The sequence below is a fragment of the Camelus dromedarius genome, chromosome X (genome assembly GCF_036321535.1).
Source record: "Camelus dromedarius isolate mCamDro1 chromosome X, mCamDro1.pat, whole genome shotgun sequence".
Lineage (NCBI taxonomy): Eukaryota > Metazoa > Chordata > Mammalia > Artiodactyla > Camelidae > Camelus > Camelus dromedarius.
This window is the reverse complement of record NC_087472.1, coordinates 37,268,575-37,295,927: the sequence shown is the minus strand read 5'-3', so window position 1 is coordinate 37,295,927 and position 27,353 is coordinate 37,268,575. Positions and strand designations below refer to the sequence as shown.

Below are 27,353 nucleotides of genomic sequence, written 5' to 3'. Positions count from 1 at the left end.
GACTATAGACAGTCTTTTATTTCTCTACCACAGATGGCTAACTGCTTAACATGTCCTGTGATTTTACAAGTCCACCTTCAGGAGGGCTAGCTCATTGTCTAGAATCCTAGGATATTTCCCCATTCTCTGTACACTGATAATACTCCCTGACTGTCTTTTTTCAAGTAACCAAAGCTTCTGAGGACTGGGACTTTCTTTGTTCCAGCAAATTAAGCACAGTTCCACCAACTGCCCAAGTCCCAGTTTAGTGTCTCTAATTAAAATGCTTTCTCACGTGGCAGCCTGAAGATGTAAGGCGTTTTGCTTTCAACTAAAGGTGTGGCGGTAGAGAAGTATGAGGAGGTATTTCGCATCTGGAAGACTTGCCGGCGCCTGGCGGTTGCCGTAGAAACCTGACGTCAATACGGCGACCGTGACGACATTTTAAAGGAGACGGACGCTGCCTGGTGAGGAGCCAGGTCCCTCCATCAGGTGTTTGAGACTCAGCTGATGGTTTAGGTCCCTGCGGTGGGGGCTGGGCCGTCCTGGGGTGTGGGGAGACAAAGGGCTCCATATCCAAGTCTCCCTTTCCTGCTTTGAGACTCGGTGCCCCGGCTGTCTTGTACGTAAAGACGTTGGGGTCCTCACGCCCCCCACCCCCACCCCGGGCACCAGTGAGTGCGGTGTCCTCCTCCAGGGGTGTCCTGGAGCCACTTTCCTTCTAAGGGCAGGGGCGCGGGAAGTGAGACAGGTAACGACTCTGAGCCTCAGTTTCCCCTTCTGTAAAATGGGGCTGAGAATGCTTTACCCACAGGATCAGTGTAAACGTTTCAGTGATAACACAGGAGTAAGTCGATGGCTCTGTGGTTATTGCGGGATCATGAATGTCTGTATGAATTCAGGCCACTTCTTATTCCTTTTCAACTTTGTTGTTGGGGGATAGACAAGGGAAAGAGAAGGAATGCTGATCCTCATGCCGGTGGCCCAGCTCATATCAGGTGTCTGAAGGAGGCAGGTTCTGAGGATCTGTGTCCTGATGGCTCCTGAAGCTCCTACTCCAGGTTCAAGGGCAGCGGCTTCCAGGAGACCCCCAACACTTAACATCTTTGGTGGAATGTGACACCTGACTCAAGTGAGTTCATAGATCTGAACAAAAACATGCTGTGGAATAGCTCCTGTGAGGCTCACAAACTAGCCTAGAAGTAGGGAAGCTACCTTGATCTCATCATGGGAACGAGGTTTTTAGCAGGTGGAATTTCATTCTATCAGCAATTTTTTAGTAGCCCTTCAGGTCCATCTTAGAGATGCCTTTTTTTTTTTTTTTTTTTTGAAAAGCAGTAAATGGTTCAGTTGGAGAAGGAATTTTGATTGAACATGGATTTTCAGTAAATATCCCTAAACTGTTTTCACCATGTAAATAATATCAGGAATTCCATGTATCTCATAGGTGGATGTGGAAATATGCAACTGTTAGATCTACTTAGCTATTTGACATTGTAATGCACATTCTTCCCTTGTGCCTATAGTGTTTTTCTGTTGTATAATGAGATTTTTAGAGTCAAACATTTTCCAGCTGTTAGTTTAAAATGTTAGTTACTAGAACTTAATATTAAAAAAAAAATGTTACTCTGGAGTTTGCCCAATTATAATAATACTCACCCTTATTCACTAAAATATCTACTTGCTCTTAAATATCACTATGATTATTCTCCTAGGATTTAATATTTTTATTTCTATACTTCAGAGGAAATGGACATCAACTTTCTATAGGTATTTGGATATATTTCATTACAAATGATTATTTCTATTTTGGTTGGGGACCAATTTGATAAAACGTAGTGTGGACCTGTTAATACTACATTAGCATAATCCTGGGAATATTTCACCTGATTAATTTCATTACATCAGAATTATGTATATATAAATATATTTCAAATACTTTGTTGAGGTATAGTTGACATACAATACCCTGTGCGTAATTAAAGTATGTGCTCTAATGTTTTGATATATATATGCACCTATAAATCTAATACTACAGTCAAGATAATGAACAAATCCGTCACCTCAAAATTTCTCTATGCTACTTTGTAATGCCCCCACCTACTCTCTCCTGCCTCCCTCTCCAAGTCACCCTACCCCATTCCCAGGCAACCACTGGTCTTCTGTCACTATAAATTAGTTTTCCTTTCCTATAATTTTATATGAAAGGAATCATACAGTGTGTACTCTTATTTTGTCTGTCTTCTTTCTTTCAACTTAATTATTTCTGGATTTATCCATTTGTTGCACATACAAATAGTTGCTCTTTTTTGTTGTTGAGTAATGTTGCATTATATGGATATACCATAGTTTGTTCTGTCCATTTACCTAGTATTGGATATTTGGTTTATTTCCAATTTGGGCCACTTGTAAATAAAGCTGCTATGAATATTGGTGTATAAATCTTTGCTTGGGTATATGCTTCCTTCTTTACTGGTGAATACTTAGGACTTTAATGGCTGGGTCATATGGCAGTTGTAAGATTAACATTGTAAGAAACTGACAATCTGTTTTTCAAAGTGGCTGCAGCATTTTTCATTGCTACCAGCAATGTGTGAGACTTCCATCCTCCACAATCTTGCCAAGACTTGGTATGGTCAGCCTTTTAATTTTGGCCTTTCTTAGAGGGGTGTAGTGGGATTATGCTTCCCCAATGACTAATGATGTTAAGTATCTTTTTGTGATTATCTGACGTTGTAGATCTTTGACCACTTATTTATTAGAGTGTCTTATTTTTTTCTTATTGACCTTCTGAGATTTTAAAGTTCTGTATACAAGTCTTCTGTCAGATCTATGATTTGTAAATATTTTCTCCCAGTCAGAGACTTATCTTTTAATTCTCTCAACTGTGTTTGGAAGAACAGTTTTTTTCTTTAATTTTGAAGAAGTCTAGTTTATCAGTTTATTCATTTATGGATTTGATTCTGCTTTTCATGTTGTGTTTAAGAAGTGTTCACTTAAGCTGGGATCACAAGAGTTTTCTCCTGTGTTTTCTTCTAGAATTTTTATAGTTTTAGCTTTTGTATTTAGGTCTGTGATTCATTTGAGTTGACTTTTGTATATGATGCATTATATGGATTACAGTTTTTATTTGGGCATATGGATATGCACTTGTCCCAATACCATTTGTTGAAAGGACTGTCCTTTCTCCACTGAATTTTCTTTGTAGCTTTGTCAAAAATTAGTTGTCCATATGTGTGTGGGTCTATTTCTGGACTCTTCATTTTTTCCTTTTATATACATTTTTACCTTCATTCCATACTCTCTTGGATACTGTAGACTTATAATGAGTCTTGAAATAAGGTAATGCTAATTCTCCAAATTTGTTCTTCTTTTTCAAAGTTAGTTTTTCATAGTGAAAACCCTTTGTATTTCCACATGATGTTTAGATGTTTGTCAGTTTCTTTTTGAAAGATGTATGCTGTGATTTTTATTGGGAATGTACTGAATCTATAGATCAGTTTGAAGAGAATAGACATCTTAGCAATGCTAGCACTTCTGACCCATGAAGATGGTATACCCTTTCATTTATTTACACCTTTAATTTCTCTCAGCAACAAAATGACAAGTAGTCTGTCAGTACGCATATGTTGCTAGGTAATCTTTTTGCTAGAAAGCACAGATTATTCTAGGATGGAAAAAATACTTGATGCTTCACTCTTGTATTACAGTTCTCCAGAGAAACAAAGCCAATAGGATGTTTATATATAGATAGAGATTTATTTTGAGGAATTGACTCATGAGATTGTATAGGCTGGCAGGTACAAAACCTGATGGGGAGGCTGGCAAGCTGGAGACTCAGAAGAGAGTTAGAGTTGGAGTCTGAAGGCAGTCTGCTGGTGAATGGAAAGCTGATATTGTAGATGAAGTCCAAAGGCAATGTCCTGGCAGAATTCCCTCTTGCTCAGAGAAGGTCAGCCCTTTGTTCTATCCAGACCTTCAACTGACTGGATGAAGTCCACCCACATTATGGAGGGCTAAGTGCTTTTCCCAAATTTTACCTATTTAAATGTAATCCTCATTCAGAAGCACTTTCACAGAAACACCTAGAATAATGTTTGATCAAATATCTGGGCACTGTGGTCCTGCTAAGTTGACACATAAAACTTACCGTCACAATATTCACTTACCTAGATTTCCATGTCAGCTTTTAGGTGTTATTGACAATGTACCAAAACAAGGGAGAAAACTCTCACAGAGATTATTATAATTCTATAGGTCATTTCCAGAAAATCAGTCACTAAAATGAAATAGTTTTGTAGCTTTATACTTTATGTGGTTAGGATTGAATTGTGGAGTTTTCTTCTTTATCCTCAGACAAATCCACCTTGATGAATTCCTGGCTTCTTGGATGGTTAAAAAAAAAAAAAGAGGGAGAAAGCTTGTATGAATGTGGGTGTGTTTGAATGTATGTGTGTATATATTGATGAAGCTATGAGGAATATTTATTGTGAGGAATGTTTGAGATTAATTATTGTGTGTTATGTCAGTCCTGCTTAGTTCCTAGCACATATTAGGAAACAAATCAAGATGGTTGCTGTTTGTTTTTTCCCTAGCTTTCCTTGTCCAGCATGGTTACCATGGTGACCCAGTGATTGCTGTGGATTTGGTACAGACTGAAAATCCTTTCATGATTCTTACCTGAATCTGTCGTGACTATTTTAGTTGTTAAGTGCTGCTTTTATAATTTTGTCATTCCTTCTAGATTTATTAATTGACATTCAGATGTTGGTAGAGTTTTCCCTTCTCCCCTATTGTTTATTTATTTATTCATGTATTTATTTCATAGGTGTGACTCATAGATTCCTATTTTGCTCAAAGGGTTACTATCTGCCATTGTAATTATTTCCTTTCATGTCCCAGTTGTAACAGAATTGGCCAGTATTAGCCTCTTCAAGTTGGCTTCTGTGTCCATTTGACGCCTCCCAGAAATTTAAATAGCTAAAATTTATTTAGTGCTAAGCATTTTTATATATTGAATTATACACTCTTATGAGGTAGCTGCTGTTCCTAATCCCCATTTTATGTATTAAAAAATGAGGGACATTCCAGTTGGTTCTGGAATAACTGGCTATCCACCTGCGGGGGAAAAAATGTAGACCCAAACCTTACATCTTTCACAAAAATTAATTCAAATGGAATTAATTGGAATTAATTAATTAATTAATTGGATTGGATTAATTAATTCAAATGGAAAACACAAACCATAAAACTCCTAGAAATGAACATAGGAGAAAACCTAGATGACATTGGGTTTTTAGATACAATACCAAAAATGCAATCTATAAAAGAAAACATTGGTAAGTTGAACTTAATTGAAATTAAAAACTTCTGCTCTGTGAAAACCACTGTTCTGAGATTGAAATTACAAGCCATAGACTGGGAGAAAAAGTTTACAAAACACATATCTGAGAAAGGACTGTAATTCAGAATATACAGGGAACACTTAAACCTCAACAATGAGAAAATAAAACAATGCAGTTTTTTAAATGGGCAAAGAACTTAACAGATGCCTCACCAAAAAAAAAAAAAATACAGATGGCAAATGAGCATATAGAAGAGATATTCAATAGCATCTGTTATTAGGGAATTGCAAATTAAAACAATGAGATACCACTACACATCTGTTGGAATGGCCAAAATCTAAAATACAGACAACACCAAATGCTGGTGAAGATGTTGTGCCAACCTTGGAAGCAACCAAGATCTATTTCAAAAGGTGAATAGCAAGACAAAGTGTGGTACATCTATAAATTGACTATTTTTAGCAATAAAAAGGAATGAGCTGTCAAGCCATGGAGGCAGCATAAATGCATATTGCTAAATGAAGGAGGATAACCTGAAAAGGCTACATACTGTGTGGTTATGGTGATATGACATTCCGGAGAAGGAAAACTATGGAGACAGCAAAAAGATCAGTGGCTGCCAGGGGTTCAGAGGGGAGGGAGAGAGGGATGAGTAGGGGAGCACAAGAGATTTTTAGAGCAGTAAAACTATTCTGTATGATATCATAGTGGTGGATATGTCATTATACATTTGGCAAAACCCATAGACTATAAGGCACAAAGAGTGAACCTTAATGTAAACTGTGGGTTTAAACGCTATTAATAGAAGTATATCAATATTGATTCACAAGTTGCAAAAAATGTAGCACACTAATGCAAAGTGCTGACAATAGGGGAAATGGGAGGGAGTTGATGGAGTATATGGGAGTGTATGTTTCACTCATTTTTTTGGATACCTAAAACTGCTCTAAAAAATAGTCTATTAATTAGAAAAAGACCCCTGAGAAACAGGGAGAATACGGACTTGGCCCCGGACTGCACTGTTAGGGAGCAGGACAGCTTGGCTTTGTACCCAGCAGTTCATACTTCAGGCCTGGAAACTGTCAAATATTTGATGTTAAGTGACAGGAGTGATCTGCACAAGCATGCTTATTTTATGTGGTCATTAATAGTATTCATATATTGATATATTTATACAGAATATCTGGACTTAGTGACAAAAGGGTAGCTTGTGACCTTGGTGAGAGCACGTTCATTGCAATCATGACAGCAGAAGCTACAGTGCAGTGAGATAAGGAATCAGTGGGAATGAGGAATGTTAACAGGGAATGCAGAAATCACTTTTTGGAACTGCATATTTGAAGGGGGAGATACACACACACACACACACACACACACACACACACACACACACACACACACACACACAAACTGAGAGAGAGAGAGAGGAGCAGAGACAAATAAATCACTGTGGCTGAATGTAGATAAGTGGTCCAAGAAGGAATTTTTTAAAATCCTCAATCCTTGAAACTTAAGCAAGTTTAAACGTTAATATGAAGGAGGAATCTCATCTCATTTTAAGCCCCAAATTTGCCATGTATTCACTTCCCTTCTTACCCTCTTATTTCTCCTATAGAGTTAAGGAGACAATACCAATGCAATAGTATGGACTTTGAGCTCAATATATGCTTAGTTATTAGTGAATGAAAGAGTGGACACTTGTGCATCAGAGAAATGGTAATAATTCTTGGAATTTTTGCCTCATAGGGAGACAGCAGTTGGCTGAATCTTATTGTGACGTGGCTGGATGATGAATGATCTGAGGACCCCTGCACTGGTGACTGGGGTAAGTCCAGAATTTTTCTATAAATATATTAACACATAGAGCAGTCCAGGAGTAGCAGTTAGGCAAACACCACACTTTGCTGCCCTGGTGCCATCTCTCACTGAGCTTATCAGGTGAGTCAAAGACAAGCCTGTCTCTGCAGTGTGGGGAACTGGATTAGGATCTGCTCAGAGGCACATTGTTGGGCAGCTCTTATGAGCTTCTGAGTCTCCCAAGAACCTAGAGATCCTTCTGACTCCAAAACTTTGAACTCAAGGCATATCAGAGAGACATTTGATTTCTTCATAAAGATCTCTATCTTCTCATTAAGGGAAACAGTGAGAAATGACTTTTCACAATGTCTACCTCAGCCCGAGGCTCCGTGGGCTCCTACTGCTGAGTCTCGGCTTTTAAAAGGTCATTGAAGTCCTGCTACACCTCATATACTCTGGGCAAATCATCTGGAGGGAACGAAAGTGACATGTAAAGAACTGCTTTTAAAAATTGTACTTTATATTTCATTTCCTTTAATCCAAACTACTATTCAAGCTACCCTTCATTATGACCAGCATTCATACCTGGGTACTGACCTTAGGGGAGCTTATGTAAATCAGGGAACACTTTTCATCATCCCCCTATCAGCAGCTTAGTCTGGAATTACTCTAAAGTTCTTCCACTTTATTTTTATGCGTCCAGGACTCTGAATGCTTTAACTTCCCTATAGGATGCCATTACATTCTCCTGGGGCTGTTGCCAACTTTTTAAAAAGTTATTATTATAAAGGTTTTTGCAAGTTACAATATTTTTTTGAAATTAAAAAGCAAATTCTAAATTTAAAAATGCAAAGAATTGTGGTGACGACTTCAGGTAAAATATTTGCAAACTACACTTCAGATATTGGGTTAGGATCCATGATTTGTGCAAAATCCTTACTATCAAAGAAATTGGCAAATAATTTCAACTGAGAGTCACATGAAAATATACAGGAATAGTCAACATGTTAAAATACGCTAAAATCACAGGAACTAATATCATGAAAATATTTTTTAAATCCTGAGAGTTAACATTACGTGGAAAAGGCAAGATGCAAAAGAGTAATGTGAAGTCTCTTGGAAAAGACCATGAGCATGTGCAGGTGTCTATGATCACGGGCCTTCACCTACAGGGACACGTCGGGAGAGGAGGCACCAATGATGACAGACCCTTTTGTGTTAGGAGTGGGACTAGTGAGAGTTGCAGGACAATTTCAGTCTATAAATATACTTTCATATATTGTTTGAAATGTACTCAAGAAAAATGGCACTTAGGTAAAATGTTGAAGACAAAAAATACTTGTGAACAGATTGACAAAAGCACATACACTTACTACTTTGTGAAAGTATTCAATTTAATGGGGGAAATTAAGTAGATTTTAAAAGTTAAATTGACTCTGTGTGTGTGTGTGTGTTTTGTGTGTGTGTCTGTGTGTGTGTCTGTGTGTGTGTTTCTATGTCCCCTCTGGCTCTACCACCTCAAGTACATGCTCACAGTTGCAGCTTTACACTCAGTTCAGACTGGAGATGGACATCTAGTCTCACGTTTAGATGTTCCAGAAAATGTGCATTTTCCTATCCTAGAAAAGTGATGGATACAGAGGATTACTCCAGTTAAGTGAAAATCCAGAAAACCCTAACTGATCCCATTAAGTCAAGCTCCCAACCTCCATGCTTCCCTCCTCCCTCCTGAGCGCTCTGGTCTGAGACTCTCAGAGCTGCAGTCTTAAATGCTGGTGGATCTAGCCACCAGGTGACATCACATTCACCTCTGTTTTTGTTATTCTTTTTTTAAGGAAAAATTGTACATTTTGCAAAGAGTAAAACTGTCATGAACCTGTTTGTTTACCATGGTACCAATTCCGTTTGGAACAATCATAAATATATTAAAGCAGTTCCATCTGCTGTTGACCCCAAATCTACACCATGCTCACTGAATTACCTCTTCCTTCATCACTGTTGGCCGATTTGCAGTGTAGACTGTACAGAGTGTCCCTATCAGGAAACACAGCATTCACCCTCCATTACCCACCCTACTCTTCTACAGGCTTCCCATCTGACTCCCAAACACTCCTTCTGTCAACCCCTGTCCAGGACACTGAACAGAGCTGCCCAGACCTTGTTCCAACTCCTGTTCCAACTCTCCATTCTCTCTAGTCACCTCCAGCCTGCCCTGAGCTGCCCTTCACCTGCCACCATCAACTACCAAGGCTCACTGCTGTCACTTGGTGTTTCACCATGTGCAGGCCCCGGAGTATATGTTTTTACAATCTTCCTTTACACCTATCTGTTTTCTCAATCTGAATTCGAATCATTCTGGGTAGGTCCACAGGCTGGATTTTAAGAGAGGTTATGTATTTCTAATTTCTTGAAGACTCTTAGTATACTGAGACTTGGATGATGGTGGCATGTTGGTGCCACCTGGTGACAGAAGCTTGAACTGCAGTTTGAACAGTGAACAAGAAGGTGGGTGGGCAGGACTGTGGCCCAAACCCATCAGACGGAGCTTTCTGGAAGTCTGGGTTGAAAGGAGGGGCGGAATTCCTTGGGCACGGCTATACTGATGGCTTCTTTATGGACATTTCATATAAATGGAATCGTGCAATATCCATTCTTTCCCACATTTGACTTCTTTCAGTTGGCATGATGGTTTCAAGGTTCATCCATATCTTAGTATATATCAGTATTTCATTCCTTTCTATTGCCAAATAATATACCATATTTTCTTTATCTGTGCATTAATTGGTGGACATTTGGGTTGTTTCCACTTTTGGCATTTATGAATAACGATGCTGCATACATTCACGTACAAGTTTATGTGTAGATGTATGTTGTCATTTCTCTTGGCTATGTCCCTAAGAGTGGAACTGCTGGGCCATGTGGTAACTCTGTTTAACTGTTTGAGGAACTGCCACACTGTTTTCATGACCCTGACAGTCTTGAAGAGTACAGGTATAGTCTATTCTTTTTCTCGTGATTAGACTGTGGTTCTGGGTTTGGAGAAAGGATACCACAAGAGTTGAAGTGTCCTTCTTGTCACATCATATCTGGGAGGATGGTATCCACATGATGTCACTGGATCATTGGAGATGTTGACCTTCGTCACTGGGTTAATGTGGTGTTTGTCGAGTTTCTCCAGTGTACAGTAACTGTTTTCTGTTTGCCTATTCTGGTCTTTAGAAATGAGTAACTAAGTCTGCCCTGACCTCAGCAGTAGGAGGGGGAAGGTTCACCTCATGGAAGGAAGATATCTATATAGATTTTTGGGGAACTATTTGATAAACATAGTTTACTGTCACCCATTTCTTTATTAATTCAAAAATTCATTTATATCAGTATGGATTCATGTATACTTATTTTGTGGGTTTATTATTTTATTTCACTTAATGGATACAGAGGAAAGTCCAGCATCATGATTTCTATGATGTGGTAAAAGAATTTTGACTTAGCAGTCAGGAAACTGCAAGAGTTCCCTAGACCCACCATTATATTGTCTAAATATGGTATATCACATAATGCTTTCAGACTATATTTAATCATGGCAGAGTTTGGAACACCTATTTTATTTCATACTAGTAATCCCTTGAGAAAGGATCCCTTGAGAAAGAAATGAAAACCAGATAAGGTTATTGAAGTGACCACAAATAATTATTGCTAACTTGCACTAAAAATATTTACAAAATCCGTTTCAGTAAAGCAAAAGTATGAGCTATGTCAGAGAAAAAGTGTGCTTCATTTGAAAGCCCATTATTCAGACCACCGCCTATACATTATCTGACTCTGTCTCCATGGAAGGTATTTCACAACCTGAGTTTTTCAGTGACTGATCACACTCTAGTATGATCCTGTCTATATCCAAACAATCGAATTCTTGAGGGAAGGTAATCCTTTCCTCTTGGGGAAATACCTGTTTGTCTGTATTTAAACAATCATTTCAACATTCTTGATGTATAGTAGAAGTGATAAAGAGGTGGTTGTTGAGTTGGCAAGTGTAATTTCAGTGGAAGTGTTGGGGGAACCCAGCCCCATTAATGAGGGATAGAGACAGAACTGGAGGGGAGGTGCAGGGAGATGTGAACTGAGTGTGGAGAATTCTTCGTAGAACGTTGGTGCAGGGGCAGAAAGTATGTAAAAAGGACAATAACTAGATGTAAAGAGGGGTTTAGAGCTTAGGGCATATTTTTAAATCATCTTTTATAAGAAACTTGAGCAGGTTGAAATCTTAATGGAAAGGAGCCATCTCTTCTTAGATTTAATATCTGAATTTAGTACAGCAGACTTTCCACATTTTACTTCCTTGTTTCCACTTTGGAGAAGCCTAAAACTTAACCAAAGCGATAGTGTAGAATTTGTTCTTAATGCCTGTTAACTCCATGAATGAATGGATGCAGGATATGTCAAACCTGTGCTGCGTATTTATGTCTGTACTGATTTTTTATGTCTTAGTGCAGAGCTCTTCCTGAAGATGACAGAACCCATGCTGTTGAGTTTTTCCCCTGCAAAAACTATCATTGGGATTTTGACAGGGATTACTTTAAATCTATAGATCACTTAGGGTAGTATCGACATCTTAATATTACATCTTCCAATCCATGAACACAGGATGTCTTTCCATTTGTTTTTGTCTTCTTTAATTTCTTTCAGCAACATTTTGCAGGGTTTCTTAAAATTGAAGTATAGTTGATTTACAATATTCTGTTTCAGATGTACAGCAAAGTGATTCAGTTTTATATATATATATATATTATAGTTTTCAGATTTCTTTCCATTATGTACTATTATAAGATATTGAATATAATTCCCTGTGCTATACAGTAAATCCTTGTTGTTTATCTATCTTATATATAGTAGTGTGTCTCTGTTAATCCCATACTCCTAATTTATCCCTCCCCTCCTTTCTCCTTTGATAACACTGTTTGTTTTCTATGTCTGTGAGTCTGTTTCTGTTTTGTAAATAAGTTCATTTGTAATTTTTTTTAGACTCTACATATAAGTGATGTCATATGGTATTTGTCTTTCTCTTTCTGACTTACTTCACTTAGTATGATGGTCTCTAGGTCTATCCATGTTGCTGCAAACGGCATTATTTCATTCTTTTTATGGCTGAGTAATATTCCATTGTGTGTGTGTGTATGTATATCTCACATCTTCTTTATCCAGTCATCTATTGATGGACATTTAGATTGCTTCCATGTCTTGGCTATTTTAAAGAGTGCTGATATGAACATTGGGGTGCATCTATCTTTCTAAATTAGAGTTTATGTCCTTTCCAGATAAATGCCCAGGAGTGAGATTGCTGGATCATATGGTAACTATATTTTTCATTTTTTAAGGAACCTTCATACTGTTCTCTACAGTAGCTGCACTAGTCTACATTTCTACCAACAGTGGGAGGGTTCCTTTTTCTCGACACCTTCTCTAGCATTTACCGTTTGCAGACTTTTTAACGATGGCTATTCTGACTGGTGTGAGGTAATAATCTCATTGTAGTTTTGATTTGCATCTCTCTAATAAGTAGCGATGTTGAACATCTTTTCATGTGCCTGTTGGCCGTCTGTATTTCTTCTTTGGAGAAATGTCTATTTAGGTCTTCTGCCTATTTTTTGACGGGGTTTTTGTTTTTGTTTTTTTGGTATTGAGTTGTGTGAGCTGTTTGTATATTTTGAAAATTAAACCCTTGTTGGTTGAATCATTTGAAAAATACTTTTTCCCAGTCTGTATATTGTCTTTTTGTTTTGTTTATGGTTTCCTTTGCTGTGCAAAAGCTTATAAATTTTATTAGATCCTGTTTGTTTATTTTTGCTTTTATTTCTTTTGTCTTGGGAGACTAGCCTAGGAAAACATTACTATGATTTATATCAGAGAATATTTTACCTGTGTTCTCTTGAGGGGTTTTATGCTGTCATGTCTTACATTTATAAGGCATTTTGAGTTTATTTTTGTGTAAGGTGTGAGGGAGTGTTCTAACTTCATTGATTTACATGCAGCTGGGCTGTCCAGCTTTCCCAACACCACTTGCTGAAGAGACTGTCTCTTCTCCATTGTATATTCTTGTCTCTTTTGTCGAAGATTAATTGACCGTAGGTGTGTAGGTTTATTTCTGGGCTCTCTATTCTGTTCCATTTATTCATATGCCTGTTTTTGTGCCAATACCATGCTGTTTTGATTACTGTAGTTTTGGAGTATTGTCTGAAGTCTGGGAAGGTTATTCCTCTAGCTTTGTTCTTTTTCCTCAGGATTGCATTAAATCTGTAGATTGCTTTGGGTGCTATGGCCATTTTGACAGTGTTAATTCTTCCAATCCACGAACGTGGGATATATTTCCGTTTCTTTGAATCATCTCCAGTTTCCTTTATTAAAATGTTTTATAGTTTTTAGCATATAGGTCTTTCACCTCCTTGGTTAAGCTTATTCCTAGGTATTTTATTTTTCTGATGTGATTTTAAAATGGTTTTTTTTTCTACTTTTTCTTTCTGATATTTCATTTTTGGTGTAAAGAAATGGAACAAATTTCTGTATGTTAGTCTTTTATTTTGCTACCTTGCTGAATTCTTTTATCAGTTCTAATAGATATTTTTGTGTGGTTTTTAATCTGCAAGTCTTTTGCCTCCTTGGTTCTGTATTTCTAAATATATTATTCTATTTGATGCTATTGTCAATGGAAATGTTTTCTTCATTTCCCCCTCAAATTGTTCACTGCTAGTGTATAAAAATGCAACTTATTTTTATGTGTTCATTTTGTATCCTACAACTTTGCTGAATTAGTTTATTAGTTCTAACAGTTCTTTTGTGGAAACTCTAGGTTTTTCTGCATATTAGATTATGTCATTTGTGAACAGAGATAATCTTACTTCTTCCTTTCTAATTTGGATGCTCTTAACTTATTTTCCTTACCTAAATGCTCTGGATAGAACTTCTAGTACTATGTCGAACAGAAGTGGCCAAAGTGGGTATCCTTGTGTTGCTCCTGATCTTAGAGGAAAAGCTGTTAGTCTTTCACCATTGAGTATGATGCTCACTGTGGGTTTTCACGTTTAACTTTTAAAAGTCTCTTTATTATTATTATTTTTTTTTATCCTGAGGCTAGGAAGAAAAGCCAAGAAACTCTGTCCACCAGAATTCACCTGCAGTATGTATAAATTGGGTGAATTCCTTTTTTTTAAGTTTAGTAAACTATCTCAGAATTCCTGGCCTGCCAGTAAATGACCTTCCTTTCTCATCAATAATGATGGAGAGCCTGTGAGCCAAGTATCAAGCCAGTTTTCCTCAGTGGGCTTCCTACCATCAGCCTTAATTCTCTGAACTGTAGCTGGATGACCAGATTAAATTGTTGACCCCTCCCCCAACTCCCCCCCAGAAGTCTGCAAATAAGAAAAGAGTTTATTTGGGGTCTTAGGAATTGTAATCTGTGAAATACAGATACAGGTAAAACCAAAAGAGTGTTCCAGGGAAGAGAAAGTGTCGGATTTATAAAGGCAAAAGCCACAAGGCTATACTGTGACCCAAGAAAGGAAATATTTAAGAATGAGACACAAAAAAGTTCTGTCTCAATTATTAGGACTTGTGGATTGGTGAGCTTCACTGGGGAGTAACTGGGCAGAAATTCAGTCTTTTCAACAGGAGACCCCAAATATCAGTGTCTGTAGGCCTTTACGCTTGTGCTGGTCAGCTTCTCCAGAATCCTCCAATCTCCTGCTCAGCTGAGAGTGTCTTAGAAATCAACTGACAGAAAGGTTGAGGACAGTCTTATTATTTAATAAATAGAGATTCAATCCCTATTTTCATTAAAATTCACAGTCCAGCCCTCAGCTATGCCTATTGCTTCCAACATTAGAGCTTCTTTTCTGGAAAGATGTTTCAATTACCGTAGAATGTAAAACTTGAATCTTTTGTTCGAATGGATAAGGAGCTTTTGGGATCTAATTTCTTTCTTATACATACTTTTGATCAATCCTTCTCTTTTTAGTGCTCCCTGCATCCTGTAGCTGAGAGATACCCAGTAACTTTAAAAACTGAACCCGTCACCACCAGCCTTAGGTTTCAGCTTTTTCCAGTTTGTAAAGTAAGCTTAGCATTCATCTCATCTGTTGCTTTCCAGCTTCCAAAATTTTTTCGACATCACTTGTCTGCTGTTGTCTTCTCTTCTGTTCTCTCTGTCCTTCTTTATTTACATCCTTTTAAAAAAAATTCCTTTGCTGTCATTTTAGTGGAGCTTCATGCAGCAGCAGAGTTGGATGCATGTTTCTAATCTGCCTTGTTTAACTGGAAGTCTTATAGCACACTCTGTGTGGAGAAATAATACAGTCCAAAGTCAATAACATTAAAGGTGGGAGACTAAGAAACCCACTTGCAAAAAGAAAGAAAATCTGTTTCTGGGAAACATAGAATAAGCAATGCTGTAATATGTAAGTCATATATATGACTATTCACTGTACTGTGGGAAAGTAAAAGATATCTTGTTACAGAAAATTGAGTTACATCAACTTTCAAACACTTAAAAATTATAGGTAGTTTAACTTGATGCATAAACATAAGATATACGGGCTTGTTCAGTGTTTTTTGGATACAGAATGCATTTTTAAATAGACATTAGATAGAGAAATGGACATTAATTGCCTCATTGAGGAACCTTAAGAAGCATGCCATTTCCTGCCTACTTGGAACGCTCCTGATTGGAGGGGTGGAGCAGGGAGTTTAATGTAGATTTTGTGAAAAAGGTGAATTCAAGACACTTTTTTTTAACATTTTTTATTGATTTATAATCATTTTATAATGTTGTGTCAAATTCTAGTGTAGAGCATAATTTTTCAGTTATACATTAACATATATATATTCATTGTCACATTTTTTTCTCTGTGAGCTACCATAAGATCTTGTGTATATTTCCCTGTGCTATACAGTACAATCTTGTTTATCTATTCTACAATTTTGAGACACTATTTTTAAAAGCTTATTCAGGCAGACATTAAGTATTAAAAAAAGAGTCTTCCTGATCCTCCTCTATTCCAACCCTGACGACATACCCTGCCTATATGTAAACTGAGGAAAAGAGGTCAAGGTAAGAGCAAAGAAGTGATATACGAGTACAATAATAATACAAATTGCTGACATTTATCAGCCTTTACTGAGTGTTTACTATGTGTTAAACCCTTTTTGTGATTTATTTCATAGTACGGGGTTACTGATTATTTGACAAGTGAATTTAAACAGTAAAAAAGGAAGGACAAATCGGTAAGGAGGAGGAGAGGGGGAAGAATGCCACCAAATAATATTCTCATAATATTCATAATATTCTCATTTCCTTTCCCTTTCCCATCCCTCCCCTTCTCGAGTACTGCTCTAGACTTACTTATATTCATAGCATAGCTTTTTACACTATCCCTGCTTTTTGCTGTTCTTTCAGCACGTTAATATTAAATAGTTCATCTTAGGTACTTGAATTTGAAGGTTAATGATTTGGAACTTCAAGCAGGAGTTTTGATTCCAATAGTTCACTGTTTTGCAAAATATACCATCAAATACTTTGTGAGAGAGGATATGGAATAAAAGGAGAAAGAGAAGAAAGGGTAACCTGTCAAGACATTACTATAATTTTAGACATGTTTTTTAAAAGCAATATAGCTAATGTTTCCAATTGCTCAAGCTTTTACAAAACTCGTAGATAATAGTAACCTGTAATGATTTCATACGCGTTCAGTCAAACAAACTACCAAGAATGCATAGGTCTGCAACATGTATAAAATTGGTCTAGGATTAAAGGAAATAATCTGGAGAAGAAAAGAGAATTTAAATAATTAATTCTCCCAAAGATTAGTAAAATATATTTCAGCCTGCCATTTATTTAAGATTGAAAAATTTGCATTTGTTATTATAAAAGGACAAGGTAGATTTCTTTCTTTTTTTACTTGATTGATATCTATTGAATACCTACTCTATGCAAGGCATTGTGATAGGCATTATGAAAGAAAGGATATAAAAATGCCTAAAATGCTGTGTTCATTTTATAAAGAAGCTCATAATCTAGTGTTGAAGATAAGACATATACAAAATAACTGCTATACCCCATATGGTGTTATGTGACAAATATTAAATAAGTGTTGCAAAATATTTTGATGTTTCTGTTTTTCCAACTTGCAATATAGAGTGAATTATGTAGCTAGCATTCCAAATATGTGTTTCTTTGTATACTGTTCATACATGCTAACCTTTGACAACTGCTACAAAACATCTTTACTACCAGTTCAGGTACAGCAAGTCTAAAGAAAGAGCTGCCAGCTAAGGCACACTAGGGGGAAAAATGACTGTTTTCAAAGAGATGTGTGTGTATGTGTTTCTTATAATGGAATATATAACTTATTGATTATTTACTAAAATCTATTCTGCAAAGTACGTTAGGTATATATTTCGTTTAATTTTCACAAAATCCTATGAAGTCAGTGCTATTTTTATCCATCCCCATTTTACAGATGAAGAAACTGAGGGTCAGAGAAGCGAAGTAATGTGTCCAAAGTTAACACAGCTGGTAAATGATGGAATCAGGAGTTGAACCCAGTCTGTTTAACCCCAAGTCTGCACTCTGAACCATTTAGCTCTGCTGTCTCTTTTGTGGAACATGCTAGTGGAGATGCCTGGGAGATACTTAGATATCTGAGTCTGGAGTTCAAGAGAAAGGGTTAGGCTAGAGATATCGATTATGTAGTAATTAGCATGTGTAATAGATCCTCAAAGATAAGGAGGCCTCAATAAGAAGACACTCAAAAGTTTTTCTTGTCAACTGGATTGTAAAAATGTTTAGGGATATAAACAAGAGTTAAATATCTACTTAGGTCATTTAATATTTCAATTTAGTAAAACAATTAAGTTCCATTATGTAAATATATTATTTTAGCTGTATTGCTTCTATCTCCTCCTATTTAATGAAATAACTAATTCTTCACATGCATTTTCAACATTAGTATTTGGATTATCAGAGTCTATTCTTGTCATCTGTTTTCCAGAGCTCATTGTCCTCACTTCTACATACAAAACTATTTGCATCATCTTACTGTAAAGGAAATTTTATTGAAGTCACAGATACCAATTCACATAACACCACATTTACAGTTGTGATGTCATAGTTCCAGGAGTAGACATTATATTTGTATTACATTTCTATTGATATTTTATTTATCAATTTTATTTATATGTATGTATTTGCTTGCTCATTTATTTATTTTTTATTAAGTTATAGTCACTTTACAATGTGTCAATTTCTGGTGTACAGCACAGTTTTTCAGTCATACATGAATATACATATATTGATTTTCACCGTGAGCTACTGCAAGATCTTGACTATATTTCCCTGTGCTATACAGTATAAACTTGTTTATCTATTCTATATATACATGTCAGTATCTATAAATCTTGAACTCCCAGTCTATCCCTACCCACCCACCCCCTGGCAACCACAAGTTTGTATTTTACGTCTCTGAGTCTGTTTCTGTCTTATATTTAAGTTCGTTTGTCTTCTTTTTTTTTTTTTTTTTAGATTCCACATATGAGCGATCTCATATAGCATTTTTCTTTCTCTTTCTGGCTTACTTCACTTAGAATGACATTCTCCAGGGACATCCATGTTGCTGCAAATGGCATTATGTTGTCATTTTTATGGCTGAATAGTATTCCATTGCATAAATATACCACATCTTCTTTATCCAGTCATCTGTTGATGGACATCTACGTTGTTTCCATGTCTTGGCTATTTTAAATAGTGCTGCTATGAACATTGGGGTGCAGGTGTCTTTTTGAATTAGGTGCATTTATTTTTTAAACTAACTTTGATGTAGGTTATTTCATGCAAACATGGTAGTGTCAATTGAAACCTTCAGAGTGTAAAAGTAAATAGGGCTCCAGTAAAAACAACAACAATGATAACAAACAAAACACTTCTCATACTTAACTGAGATGTATTAAAAGTCTATTTGGTAGGTACCTTCATCCCTATAACAACCCAGTACTATCCTTATAGTATCATTTCTCCTACTTTTTCTTACAACTAAGGAATGAGTCTCAGAAAACAAATTTATAAAGGAGAAATAACTTAAAAACAACAGAGAGAATTTTAATCCTAATCCAAGTCCAAAGCCCATGTTCTTTTTCACCTGTTCTCCTTTGTGATCAATAAATAGAATGTAGTTGTGAGATGGGTGGCTAATGGCCATGAGGGAGAAATCAGTTAACTAACTAGCCTATGTGTAAAAATAGACCAAGTAACTGTGGTTTCATGTCACTGTTTTCAGCAAATGGCATGCCTTCTAAGGGATAGATGTCATATTTCAGTACATGGGAGATCACTTTTGGAGGGTTCCGTTATGGAAAAGAAGGAGAGAATAGTAAAACTAGAAAACTTGACTAACGATATCTTTATCAGCAGTCATTTTATAACAGAATAAGTTAGAGAAGGAACTGTTTATAGTGGCATGTAAGGTAATCCCCATGGTAAGGCTGTTAGGTAAAGACATACTTAATATCAGAGTCACTTTAACATTTAAAACAGAACCTATGTGATGTCATAGTTCTTACTCCTAGACATTTTAAAATATAAATGTAACAAAATTTTGTTTAGCAAGAACTTGCTAAATAAAGCTACATTTATTACCTTTTGAGTCCTCTCTCTTTTTTTCTTGGTCAGTCTAGCTAAAGGTTTGTAAATTTTGTTTATCTTTTCAAAAAACTCTTAGGTTCATTGATTTCTTTATATTGTCATTCTAGTCTATTCCATTTATTCCTGCCCTGATTTTTATTATCCTTTTCCTTCTGCTAACTTTGGGGTTAGTTTGTTCTTTTTCTTATTTCCTTGAAGTGTAAAGTTAGGTTGTTTATTTGAGATATTTCTTTTTTTTTAAGGTAGGCATTTATTGTTTTAAACTTCTTCCTTAGACCTGCTTTTGTTGCGCCCCATAAATTTTGGTATGTTGTGTTTTTGTTTTCGTTTGTCTCAGGGAGCTTTCTGATTTCCCTTTTGTTTTACTCTTTGACTCATTGGTTGTTCAGGAATATGTTATTTAATTTCCACATATTTGTGAGCTTTTCAGTTTTCCTCCTGCTATTGATTTCTAGTTTTATACCTTAGTGGTTGCAAAAGATACTTGATAGGATTTCAGTCTTAAATATGTTAAGGCTTGCTTTGTGGCCCAACACATGATGTATCCTGGGCAATGTTCCATTTGTGCTTAAGAAGAATGTGTATTCTGGTGCTGTTGGATAGAATGTATTGTAAATGTCTGTTAGGTCCACTTGGTCTATAGTGTTATTCAGGTCCACTCTTTCTTTATTAATTTTCTGTTTGGATGATCTATGTGATAATGAAAGTGGGGTATTAAAGTCCCCTACTATAATTGTATTGCTATTTCTGAACGGACCCCTTTATCACTATATAGTGATCTTCTTGTATCTTGTGAGGGACTTTGAAAGTCTGTTTTATCTGAGTATAGCCACTCTTGCTCTCTTTTGGTTACTATTTGCACGGAATATCTTTTTCTATCCCATATTTTTTACTTTTTAAATCCGAAGCTTTAGTATACTTGCTTTTCTGGCCTTTTATCCTCATATTTAAGTTACAAAAAACAAGCACCTATCCAGTGCAAGTCACAAAATGGACATTTAATCAATGTTAAAAGAAACCAGGTGTTTTCTAAAAGTGGCAGCTTTCAGCTTTTGCCCACGTAGAAGAGGATTACTCTGCTTATACCTATAAATGTTGTTAGCTTTTAGTTAGAGAAAATCCACCAGGTGGCAACCTCATCTGTATGTGAAGCGTGATGTGCAATCCTCTGCAACCCATTACGGGTCCCTTGAGCCAATTGCTCCCTGATTAATGGCTGATTGCTGTAGTGATCCCAGTAAATGGATACTAGGTATTCACTTGGCAGTGATTATAGGAAGGTGGGGGATGTGCAAATTTAAGATGTATTTAGCATCAAGTGTGAAATATTTTTAGTAACAGCATTCTTTTTAAAATTAACATTGAAAACAGAAATAATAGTATCCATTTCCATGTTGCCCTCTAAACATATTTCTAATTTGAAGCTAAAGGGAACCATATTCATTTCTCCAGTGTATAAAGCTGCAGACAGTATTATTTCCCCACAATCACAATTTATTGAATCACAGGTTATTCTGATTGGATCCTTTGTACTTAATGGCAATCTGGTAGCTAGCTGGTTTACTGCTTAAAATGCAAACTGTCTTCTTTATTTCTAAACCTGATAGTATGCAGAGTACTGCTGGGGATATTTAACGTGTCACTTATTGTTTTCTGTTTATAAACAACCTGCCCTAAGGTACTAATTAGGTGGAAGATATTGCATATACTTAGCAAATACTGTTGTGTTTTTCCATACAAATAAATGTGTGGTCAAAGTGAAAGTCATTGATGGGATGGTTACATGAGCTGCACATTTCTGAAAATATACATGATAGTAAAAGTTCTAGAAAAAGGGGAAAAAAGGATTTGTTGAAAACTTTACTCCTGAATAGCTGGATTTCTAATTGCTTCAGACATTTCATTAATACATTCATTTCTAAAGTGGCATGTTTCAGTTACATTAAAATGCAGCTGTGTAAGACATCTGCTTGAATTAAATATCTATAATACCTAACAGATTGCCTTTTTCTTATGATTGTAATTGACTTTATTTTTCATCTGTATATTTTCCAAAATCCATATTTGAAAAATATGTTTTTTTCTCAGTCTCCTGTGTATTTTTAATAACATTATTGAGGCATATTTTACATATCATATAATTCAGCCATTTCGAATGTACAATTGAATGATTTTTAGCAAATTTAAGTCTCCTGAGTATTTAAAAAATGATATAGATGTACCTAGGTGCTATTCCTCATGACATGATAAGTACTTAGCATTTTGGCATCTCATCTATCTTTGGCTCCTAGCATGCCTGCTTTTAGATATTGTTTACATAAGTGAAGGTCAGAAAATCTGACTCTTGTGTCTGAAATTTTGTTAGTGTCAGTGTCTCAGTGCCCCATCTTCTGGACTGAGGAGGATACACTCACATTACATTACAGAGTAGGAATTTTGGCTTCATTGTCATACAGTACTAACAAATCCAGCCTTTAGTACTACCTAGACCATTGGAGCTAGTGAATATTATTTTAATTTGAACACATATCCAGTACTAACATTTATATTAAAGCATTTTACAACACATGAAAGACTGTTTTTGCTTTTGAGTGATTTATAAAATAATTGGAAAATTGATTTGGGTATAAAGAGTCCTTCAGAAAGATCATTAGACTCGTTTCATATTTCCCCCTCTCTCTTTCTTTTCTAATTTCTCTTTCTCATCCCTCACACAGAAGACCTTCTGTTTGCTTTTTCTGCCATCTCAATTTGTCCACATGGCTCCAAGTTCAAATCACATCAGCTAAGTGTACACCAAAACTGATAATCCATCTTCTATTAAATATTAGTTCCTTTCTTCATATGTTTGGATCAAAGGCTGTATGGTAAAACAGTAGAAAAATCTCCAGGTCGGTATTACTACTGTATCTTGCCTTGATGGTGGTCAGGGACTGATGTTTCCCTCAGTTGGAATGATTTCTTTGAGCTTGATGATGAAAATCCTCCTGTATTCGAGTAGATAAATTCCTGAGTTTAGGGAACTTATGCCTATGTGCATAGCAACTAAAAAGCTGAACAAATTGTCAGAAACAACCATTTAAACACTCTGGAAATTGATCCAAGGATACAACAAACTGAGAGGTTCTGAACTTTGGATAAGAACATAGCAAATCTATAATGTACTTGATGGTTAATTTTCTTTGTCAGCGTGGTTGGACTAAAGCGTGCACAGATAGCTGATAAAACATTATTTCTGAGTGTGTCTGTGAGGGTGTTTCTGGAAGAGATTAGCATTTGAATCAGTAAAGTGAGTAAAGAAGATCTCCCTTACCAGTGCAGATGGTCATCATCCAATCCATTGATGGCCAAAAAGGCAAGAGGAAGGGCAAATTTGCTCAGCTTGAGCTAGGACATCCGCCTTCTCCTGGCTTCAGATGTTGGCACTCCTGGTTCTCAGTCCTTCAGACTCAGACTGGGACTTATACCATTGGCTCCTCTGGTTCTCAGTCCTTTGAGTTTGGACTGGAACTACACTATCAGCTTTCCTGGACCCCCAGCTTGCAGACAGCAGAACATGGGACATCTCAGCCTCCATAATCACGTGAGCCAACCCCTCATAATAAGTCTCTCAATCTAAAATGTCCAGTATTCACCAAAAAATTATGACATGCAAATAGACAAAAAAAAATTAAAGAAACTGATTCAACAGTTTAAATCTTCATGTGCGTGCGTGCGTGTACACACACACACACACACACACGCACACACACACAAAGCCTAGACTCATGTGACTTCTGTGGTAAATTGGATCAAATATTTAAAGGAAAAAAATCATACCAATCCTTTACACTCTTTCACAAGTTGAGGAGGAGGGAGTGCTTCCCAATTCCTTCTGTGAGGGCAGTATTACTCTGATACCAAAGACACATATAAAGACATCAGAAGAAAAGAAATCTTAAAACGCATTAACACGCTGAATTCAGCATTATATAAAAAGGATTATAAAACACGACAAAGTAGGATTGTTTCAGAAATGCAAGTTGGTGTGATATTAAAAAACAATTAAATACACCGTATTAATAGAATAAAGGACAGAAACACATAATCATCTCAATAGACACAGAAAAAGCATTTGATAAAATTCAGCACCCTGTCATGATAAAAGCACTGAACAAATTAGTGTTAGAAGGAAACTTTCCTAAGAAGAACATCTATGAAAAGAACATCTATGAAAAACCTTTAGCTAATATCATATGTAATCATGTAAGACTGAATATTTTTGCTTTAAGATCAGAAACAAGAGCAGAGCATCTACTGTCATCACTTCTAGTCAATGTTGTACTGGAAATTCTAGCCAGTGCAAAAACAACAACAAAATTATTTTACAACATTCAGATTAGAAAGGAAGTAGTAAAAACTGTCTTAACTGCCAGACAACATGATTTATATTTAGAAAATCTGAAGGAATACACACACACAACTACTAAAATTAATAAATGAACTTAGAAATGTCACAAGACACAAAATCCATAAGCCAAAATTATTTATATTTCCATACACTAGCAATGAACAATCCAAGAATGCAATTAAGAAAACTATTAGGAAAATGCTCCTAATAACATCAAAAAGAATAAAATACTTAGGAGCAAATTTAACAAAAGAAGTACACAACTTGTATACTGAAAATTAACAAAAGATTGCTAAGATAAATTTTAGAAGATCTAAATAAATGGGATAGACATTCCATGTTAATGGATGAAATCTTCAGTATTGTTAAGATGGCAAGTTTCCTTAAATTGACAAGGTAATCTTAAAATTCAAATGGAAAAGCAAAGGTCCTCAAATAGCCAAAATAAATTTGAAAAATAATAACAAAATTGGAGGATTTACACTACCCTATTTCAGATCTTTCAAAAGTTAGTAATGGAGACAGTGTGATATTGGCATAAGGATAAGCATACAGATCAATGGAACAGAATTGGGAGTCCAGAAGTAAACCCATATGTTTATGATCAAATGATTTTTCACCAAGGCTCTGAGACAATTCAATGAAAAGAAGGTAGCTCTTTTAACAAATGGTTCTATATCAATTGAATATCCATATTATGCCAAAAAATGATTTTAGACCCTTACCTTACACTTTAAACAAACAAAAAATAAATCTAAAGCATAGACTTAAATGTAGAAACTAAAACTAAAAAATTCTAGAAGAAAATATAGGAGAAAATATTCATAACCTTTGGCTGAACAAAGCTTTCTTAGATATGATTCCAAAAGCACCAGCAACAATGACAGAAAAAGTAAATAAAACAAAATTCATCAACATTAAAAACCTTCATGTTTCAAAAGATACCATCAAGAAAGTGAAAAGATAACCCACAGAATGGGAGAAAATATTTACAGCTCATTTAACTATTAAGGGACTTAATCTAGACTATATAAAGAACTTTTACAACATATTACTAAAGCTATAAATAAAAAATTGTGCAAAAGATCTGAATAGTCATTTCTCCAAAGAATCTATACAAATGGCCAATAAGCACTTGATAAATTGTTCAACATAATTAACCATCACAGTGATGCAGTTAAAACCATAGTCAGATACCAATTCATACCAACTGGAATGGCTTTATCCAAAAAGAGAAACAGTAAAAATGTTAGGATATGGAAAAACAAGAATCTTTATACATTGCTTGTAGGGAGGTAAAATGGTATGATTTCTTTGGAAAATAATTTGGAAATTTCATAAAAAGTTGAACATATACTTACCATGTGACCCAGCCATTCCACCCTTAGGAATCTACCCAACAAAAATGAAAATATGTCACACAAAGACTTGTATGCAATTATTCATAGCAGTATTATTCATAATAGCCCAAAACTGAAACCAATTCAAATGTGCATTGTTGGCAAATGGATAAACTATCTGTGATATATCTATACACTGGAATACTATTCAGCTATAAAAAGAATGAAATAATGATGCATGCTCCAACACGAACTTCAAAAACGTGCTAAGTGAAAGATTTCAGACACAAAGGCCCCATATTGCATAATTCCATTTATATAAAATTTCCAGAAAAGACCAGAGTCACAAAGCAGGTAAGTGATTGCCTGCGCTTGGTGGGGGAGTGGAAATTGACAGCAAAAGGTCCTGAGAACATTTTTAACGGTTATGGAAATATTCAAAAACTATATTTGGTGGTAGTTGCACAATTCTATAAATGAACTGAAAATTATTGAGTCAGTATATAAATGATAACTCAATAAAGCTAAAAAAATTAATACCCATCATATTCCAAGGAAATAACTGTGATAAGATTCCCTCATCTGTTCATTCATGCCTATATAATTCTTTTTTTAATTCTTATTTTTTATTGAAATGTAGTCAGCTTACAATGTTAGTTTCAGGTGCACAGGAAAAGTGATTCAGTTATGCATATACATACATACGTCTTTTTTTTTCCAGATTCTTTTCCATTTCAGCTCATTACAAGAAATTGAATATAGTTCCCTGTGCTACACAGTAGGTCCTATTGTTTATCTGTTTTATACATAGTAATGTGTATCTATTAATCCTAAACTCCTAATCTATCCCTCCCCCACTTCCCCCTGGTAACCACAGTTTGTTTTCTATGTCCGTGAGTCTACTTCTGGTTCGTAAATAAAATTTGTATCTTTTTTTTTTAGATTCCACATGTAAGTGACATCATATGATATTTGTGTTTCTCTCTCTGACTTACTTCACTTAATATGATAATCTCTAGGTCCATCCATGTTGCTGCAAATGACATTATTTCATTCTTTTTTATGACTGAGTAATATGCCATTGAATACATATTGTATCATATATACCATATCTTCTTTATCCATTAATCTGTTGGTGGACATTTAGATTGTACTGTATTTTGGAAAGACACACACATCCCAGTGTTCACAGCAGCACTATTTACAATAGCCAAGACATGGAAACAGCCTAAATGTAATTAATTCTTGTTCCACTTGTGTCCATTGCATCTTGGATGAGCAGTTTGCCTTCATGAAATACATCTATTTCTAGACTACCAAGAGCCCTGGAAACTGACTCACTCCACTCATTCATTCTAAAACCTATCTAGAAGCTCAGAAGCCTGTAACCAGGAGTCTATTCTTAAAGTAGCAATATAGTCAGAGTACCTGATCTAGTCCTATCCACAAGCCTCTGCAATGGTCCTCCTTTGTAGTAGACACAAATTCCAGCCAGTACCTTACAGCAGAGACTTCAGGCATGCATCAGGAGGCAGAAATCTGTTTGATAATGATACTGAGGCTATGGTTAATTTGTTGCAATCACCAATAATATTAGAATAGAGGAAAGTAAAATTCTCTATTGGCACACAGTACAAAACTTTTTCATAAGAGTTTGATCAGTGTTCCCCTGAGTGTAAGAACATGCTTAACAGTAAAGGCATTGACAAGTTTCCAGTACCTTTACATAAATAGTACAATTTCTGAAATATTTACATGGGTACACCCAAAACAATACTTGGTTATCAATTTAATCAGAATGAAAATGAAATGTATTAAAA

The 27,353-nt window shown here is 35.8% G+C and overlaps 1 long non-coding RNA gene across 2 annotated transcripts in view; it reads left to right on the top strand.

The window, feature by feature from the left end:
- Positions 1–27,353, top strand: part of LOC116150943 (uncharacterized) — an 89,440-nt gene that overhangs the window by 41,683 nt on the left and 20,404 nt on the right. For both annotated transcript variants that reach the window (XR_004134785.2, XR_010379438.1), the window contains 2 exons: positions 282–446; positions 7,071–7,149. This is a non-coding gene — a long non-coding RNA (uncharacterized LOC116150943). The remainder of the gene's footprint in view (positions 1–281; positions 447–7,070; positions 7,150–27,353) is intronic.